This window comes from Mesoplodon mirus (genome assembly GCF_964341445.2).
Source record: "Mesoplodon mirus genome assembly, chromosome: 8".
NCBI lineage: Eukaryota > Metazoa > Chordata > Mammalia > Artiodactyla > Ziphiidae > Mesoplodon > Mesoplodon mirus.
In genome coordinates, this window is record NC_138984.1 from 19211497 (window position 1) to 19217496 (window position 6000).

Genomic DNA, 6000 nt, shown 5'->3' on the forward strand with positions numbered 1-6000 from the left:
CACTTCGCGGAGGGCCAAGAACTAGATGCTGCGGTGCGGGTGGAGATCATCGCTAGACAGCGGGCCACAGACCCTACTAAACGACTCCCATCGTGAATCTGAATCCCCAGACCAGGGGATGTCCCACTTTCCCTAGGATACCCACCTCCGGTTCCCCCTAACCTCCGCCTGGCAGCCGCTGTCCTCGGCTCCTCCCCCCCTCTCCCCGAGGCAGGTGGGTGGAAAAGTGACATCTGGTGTTGTTCCAGAGGCGCCCAGGTCCCCGACACCCCCCCTCCACCGCCACCGCCAAGGCCTCGGAGGAGCTCCGGCCCCAAAGCCTAGGCGGGGGCGGGGAGAGGGGCGCTCCGCCTCCTCTGAGTCAATATTTGCCTCGAGCAAACGGGCGCCCGGACAGGTGTGAGTGTGTGTGTGCGTGCGTGCGTGTGTGTGTGTGTGTGTCTAGGGGCGGGGTCTGAGTAGGCCGTATAAAGCGCGCTGAGCCGGGGCTCCGGCACAAGCTCGGGGCGTGCGCTGGGGACCAAGCCAGGCAGGGCCCGGCCGGGTGGAGGGTGGCCAGGAAGGGAGGGGCGGGCCAGGTGCGCACCTGTAGTGGCCACTGAGGCCGCCGACGTGTCAGCCGCCGACGCGCGCAGGGGAGAGCGGCAGCTAGCGGAGTGCTGTGCCGCACGGCGCTCGCCGAAGACCAGGACCAGGAGACCACCGAGGGCCACAGCCTGGCCCCGGGCCCTCCGCTCCCGCCCCGCGACGAGCCCCTCGCACAAACCGGACCTGAGCGTTTTGTTCGTTCGGCTCGCGTGAGGCAGGGGCGGCCTCTCAGCAACCGCCCGGGGGCCCGGCCCGATCGCCACGCAAGCACCTGTCACCGCCGCCGCCGCCATAAGGGTCGGAGAGGCTGTGCGCCGCTCCCCGGGGAGATCCGGCTCCCATCCGGCCCCGCCCGCCCTGCCTGGTCCTGCCCGCAACTCCTGGGCTGCCCGGCTCGATTCCGGATAATACGGGCCGGCCGAGCAGGCTCCACCGGGTGGCATGGGGGGCTGTGGGCCTGCTCAGGAGCCCTTCCGGAGGTGAAAACCCGGCTTCTAGTTCGGCTCTGTCCCAGCGACTTCTGTGGCCTTGGGCAAGTCATTTCATGGCCTCTCCTCGGGCTTTCCTCCAACCCCCATCCCCCATTTGCGCAATGAGGGGGGTTGGTCTGGCCTCCCGCGTGGGCCCCACCAGTCCCCATATCCTAGTTTCTGGGCTTTTAGCAGTACTTTTGAGGCCCCTGACCTGGGAAGTTTGAGGCTCTCAAGGGGTTGGACCAACAGCTATGAGGTGTGGGAAATCTGGACGGGGGGAGCTAGAATCACAGTGGATCAAGTCCCGCTCCTCCACATACCTTTGACGCTGACATCCTGAGGGTTCACTCCCTGCCATCTCCTTGACCCATCCTTCAGTCTTCCCATGTTCAAGACAGACAGACTGATCGCAAAGGACAAACACGGGGTCCGGTAGCCCTTTTGCCTGATGGGGTTCCCAGGCACTGCAGCTCACTGCCTTTCCCAAACTTCATAATCCCAAGGCCTCTTGTTTCAGTCAGCTGGAGGTGGGGTAGGTCTGAGTGGCCCTCAGATTAGGTGGGAGTCCATGGGTCATTAGCCACAACCCAAACCTAGGACAGACCACCCCCCTTTTCAGTGACTCAAAGTGTTAAGATCCGACATGGGGGAGGAGGATGAAGACTGCCGTAGACCCCTGGCCTCCTGCTTGGAGAGCCTAGAACTGAGGCCTGGGGTCAGTCTGAGCTCCCAGGCAAGTCGCTGCCCTGCAATTCCAGGTGTACTCCATTCCACCTCCCAGAACTGATGGTGGTGCTGAGCCAGCCCCAGGGGGAAGGGCCAGTTGGAGGTCAGGGGTGGAAGGAAGGCTCCTTGGACAACAGTAAGGAGCCCAGTTTCCCCTAAGGGCGAGGAAGCATTATGGGGAGGGACAAGACCCCACACACCCAGGCCGAGGCAGTCCCCAGGGAGATGGGAATGAGGGTCAGGAGTCACTGGTCCCTTCTGACTCCAATTTGGATGTTCCTGGGGGTGCTGGCTTTCCCCCTCCAATTTCCCCCCCACTTCACTGCCACCCCTCACCCAACTACCCGCAGGCTCCACAGGATCTGCTGAGTCCTTGGCACAGAGAAAGGGAGGGGGAGGGGATGAGATGGCTCTGACAGATCCCAGGCAGGTCTGGGGAGAGGGTGGACTGCAGGCTGGATCTCCGTGCAGCAGCCTGGGCCATGAGGGCGAGGGGAAGTCCATGGGTCCCAGGCTGGGTGTGTGCAGCCCCTATCCTGGCCTCCCTGACCAGGCTTCTGTCCTGGGCCCAGCCTGGCACTGATTGATTTGCCTGGCCCTGGTGCTGGCACATCTTCCCTGTGTCTTTGAGGGCTTCCTCTCCCCTCCCCCAAACATGGAAGGTGGCTAGAGCAATCCCCCTCTGGCTAGGATTCCAGATTCTGGGGCTGCACAACAAAAAGGTCTCCCCTTGGAATGACCGCCCCCCAACACACACACACACACACACACACACACAGAGCAGTCCTGCGGGTGGGGGTGAGAAGAATGAGGCCACCAGTGAGCTGGGGTCTGCCCTTGTGACAGAGAGCCAGTGCCTCTTCCCCCGCTGCGGGGGCCGGCAATTTCCCCAGACCTCCACCACCACCCCCATCCCCTAGACCCGCATTTCCTGGACCTGGCCGGGGATCTGGCCTCTCCTCCAGGTCCATCCCCCCTTGCCTGGCCAGGGGCGGAGTCTCCAGGCGCCAGGCAGCCCTGCAGGTGCAGGGCTTGGGAGGGGGGTGCTCAGCAGCTGGTGTTCGAGGCGGCCCCCACCTCCTCCCCCTTCCCGCTCAAAGCCGGAGCCTGCTTCCTGTCATCCCTGTCAGCACCCTGAGCGGGGGAAGGGACAGGTAATGGAGGAAGCGGAAAAAGGGAAAGAGCAGTTGGAGTGTGGCTGGCCTTAGGGGGACCAGGGAACTGCCCATGAGAAATGGAGAGGGGAGAAGGATGAGCAAGAGAGTGGAGAATCCACGCAGAAGCACAGAGGGACAGACAGAGGGTGCAGCCCGGAGGGTGTGGAAGATTTCAGGGTCCAGAGAGGCTGCAGACACCGCCCCCCCAACCCCAGATTGTGAAAGTGAGAGCTAGAGAGAGACCACAGATACACAGAGGCAATGTGAGATAACACGGGATGTACACTCCAGAGAGATGGGATTTGAAGATGCTGGGTCAGAGGTCAGGGTAACCAGGGATGGAAGAGACAGCGTGTGAGGGGGAAGGGGGAGGCTATGTTAAAACAGCCTCCATCCCACCCCACGTCGGGATGGGGAAATTACCCACAACAAAGAAGAAAGAGGTGGCTTCTATGTGACCTGCAAACGTGAGCCAGGGCTGGAAGTAGAGGTGATACCCCTATCTTGGGAGACCCATCTCTCCCCACTAAAGGGCAGAAGGTGAGGAGGGACAAAGCTCAGGCCACGTGAGTAGTGAGGGGCGTGGATCTGACTCCATCTCTCCCACTTTCTCTCTTGGCCACAGCTGGACAGACAGCTGTGGCAGCTGCCTTGGCCCCACTACCCACCTGCTGATTCTGGCCCAGCCGTGGAACTTCTGGGTGTGGAGGCTGCCCAGGGTCTATGTAAGAGTGTGGAGACCTGGGAGTGGAGGCACCGGGGGACGGGAGGGCTTGCACACAGGCGCTAATCCCCAATCCAGCCAAGGCAGAAGCAGAGCCTCACTGACCTTCTCGGAGATTAGTCCCCATGACGACAGTGGCAACTCACCCCCTCATTCGGGCTAGGTCAGGTGTGTGTGAGAAAAGTGGGGAGTGGGGAGTCGGGGTGCAGGCAGAGGCTTGGTGGGGAGGGAAGGGAGCCTTCCCTTCCCGAGGCATCACAGGATCACAGGAGTCAGGGCTGGGAGGCCCTTCCAGGATCAGCAATTAGCTTAGTTTTCAGGTACAAAACTGTGGCCCCAAGATGGGGAATGACCTGCCCAAGGCCACATATGGAGCCAGGAAAAGCACCGGGACCAGAAGTCAGGTCTCCAGTTCCACCCAGACAGCAGAGATTTGAACAAAAACAAAGGAAATTGGGATACCCCCCCAACCCTCCCCAACTGAGCTCATCAGTAGAGCGGCTCTAATGGAGCGAAGCAGAAAGGCTCCCCATCCTGAGTGCTAGGCTGGCTTCTCGGGACAGGGGATGCCGCTATGCCTGCTACCCGGCTCCTCCCTACAACCCAGCCCAGGCCCAGGGGGATAGGAAGAACAAGGCAGCAAAGTCAGTTATAACCAGAACAGTAACAGCGAACATTTATTTGATGCCTACTGCAGGCTAGTTCTGGGTTTTACATGCATGTAAATCTTTACAACAGTTTTAAAGACTATCATTCCCATTTTTTCAGGGGGAAAATCTGAGTAGTAGAGTACAAGTTCATCCAATTTATAAGCAGTGGAGCTTGGATTTGAACCCAGGCAGCAGGTGACTCCAGAACCCACACTCTCAACCCTTCAGTGTCTGTATGATCTTGAGTGGGTGACTGAGATGATCTTATCTAGGCAACCGTGGAGTGGGTTGTGTGCATATGAAAGTACACAAGGCACCCACCACGGTGCCTGGCACATAGTACATTTTATTAAATATTTAAGGAATAAGTGAGTGAACAAATGTCTGCCCATAAATGAGTTTGACCACTGAGGTGTCTACTGAATCCTAGAAGGAGACTGTTCACATGTGATGCATGTGGGTTCCATCCATGTGAACCTGTGCACGTGTGTGCCCTCTCCCTGCCGCCCTGTGCAAGCCCTGTGGCTTTGTGCCTGGGTGAGTGGGTGGTGGTGAAAGCTGCCTCCCATCTCCCTGGATGGGGGCCAGTTCTCCATCCCCACTGAGGGGCAGAGAAGAGGGGCTCTGTTGATAGAGGGACACGACAATGAGTCTGTGTGGGTGGGGCTCTCACCCTGTCAGGACCCACCTCTTTCAGGCCCAGCTGTCGGACCCAGCCTGAGCTGAGCTAGTCTCTCACCCGCGTTATCTCTGTCTCCCAGGAGACCAGACCTCACAGCCCCAGGGAAGGTGCTCACTGCTGTTCCTGGCTCCCAGGAGCTGGGGTGGGGGTGGGGAACGGAGGAGCAGGGCTGCAAAGGAGGGGCTGGTGATGGTACAGGGTGGGGGAAGGCACCACATTCACAGAATTTGCATCTTCAGTCACCAAAGCCCTGGCTGACTTCCCAGTGAAATGAGGGAAAGGGGTGGGAGCAGGCCGACTTGAGAAGACTTTGGCCACCGGGACCCTCTAAGCTGTCCATCAGTACTGTGAAGTCGGGCTGTTCGAGGGATGGGGTCCTATACGAGGGAGACATCACTTCTCTGGGGATTCTACCTGGGATGGAGACCTGAATGAGAGTCCAGGATTGGGTTTAAGGGTTTCTTTGTCAGATCTACATTTCCCCATATGGGATGGAGATCTGAGTGGGATACAGGGCCTCACTGAGAACACAGGACTGAGTCTGAGGGCTTCTCTGTGGGATCTTAGTGTGCCTTATGGGATGGGTGCTTTGGCAGAATCATGGGGGGTGGGTCCTGAGGATTCTTAAGTGCGACCAAAGGTCCCTATATGAGTTGAAGCACTGGACAGGGTGGAGGTGGGGAGTTCTCTTCGGGTAATGAGATTCCCTACGAGATCTTGAGTGAGGTCTCTTGGATGTGTAGACCTGGGGACACTTGTTTTTTTTTGTCTAACTCCTCCCCCTTCCCCACGCCCAGAGGCTGAGGCTGTGGATGTGGAGAAGGAAGGGGTGAGGGTGCTGAGCGGGCAAACAAAGCCACCTGTGCATCCATCCTTCAGGAAGCTCTGAGCACAACTGATCTGGGAAAACAAACAGGACCAGCTGCTGGGGGATGGAAGGGGGGCTGGAGGTGGACCAGCCTGGTAGAGAAAGGAGGCCAGAAGGGGGTCCATAGTACAG